At 60.1% G+C, this 744-nt stretch overlaps 1 protein-coding gene across 1 annotated transcript in view; it reads right to left on the reverse strand.

Annotated features, from left to right (window-relative positions):
• ADAMTSL1 (ADAMTS like 1) overlaps positions 1-107 on the reverse strand; it is a 179912-nt gene extending 179805 nt beyond the window's left edge. Inside the window, exon 1 of the mRNA XM_031056859.1 lies at positions 63-107. The gene's annotated coding sequence lies outside the window, so the exon portion shown is untranslated. The remainder of the gene's footprint in view (positions 1-62) is intronic.
• Positions 108-744: the final 637 nt, after the last annotated feature.

Genomic DNA, 744 nt, shown 5'->3' on the forward strand with positions numbered 1-744 from the left:
GACCAGTGCCGGCCCTGCTGAGACGCGGGCAAGCTGCGGGGCGCTCGACCGGCGGCTGTCACCTCAGCGCCGCTCGCTGCAAGCCTGCCTCCAGCGTGCTGCAAGCCTGCCTCCAGCGTGCTGCAAGCCTGCCTCCAGCGCCGCTGCAAGCCTGCCTCCAGCGTGCTGCAAGCCTGCCTCCAGCGTGCTGCAAGCCTGCCTTCAGTGCCGCCTCTCCGCCTCCCTCGGCCCCGCTCGCTTTCCCTGACCCTGCCGTGGGTGGGTGGGGTGGCCTGAGCCGCGGGGAAGCGCTCCCCGAGCCGGCGTTTGGCCAATCTCCCTCCTGCTGCTCAGATGCGCAGCGCAACAAAGCCAAGGGATCTGGGGAAAGCGTAGCAGCTACAGAGGGGAAGGAAAAAGAGAGAGGGAGAGGAGGAGTAGTAGGAGGAGAGCGGCAGAATGGCAGGGCTGAGCGGAGTGCTCTGCCTGCAGCTCCCGGAGCTCCGCTCCACCACTTGCCATAAGCTGTTCACGCTTACTGCTAGGTCAGTAGCTCTCCCGAGTGTGCATTGTTCCAGACAGGAGGGAAACTTAATCTGTGTCAATACATAACGTATGCCATAAAATGCACCAATAGGAAAATGCTTACATCCTCCAGGGAGAACGCACAGTTTGCTAAAGCATCGATTCGTTACAGAAAAGTGCTCTCTTTTAGACCGTTTGCTCCGCAATAGAGGTCTGACTCCGCTTTAAAATTTTGAAGCA

Source organism: Geospiza fortis, unplaced genomic scaffold (assembly GCF_000277835.1).
Source record: "Geospiza fortis unplaced genomic scaffold, GeoFor_1.0 scaffold12, whole genome shotgun sequence".
NCBI classification, from domain to species: domain Eukaryota; kingdom Metazoa; phylum Chordata; class Aves; order Passeriformes; family Thraupidae; genus Geospiza; species Geospiza fortis.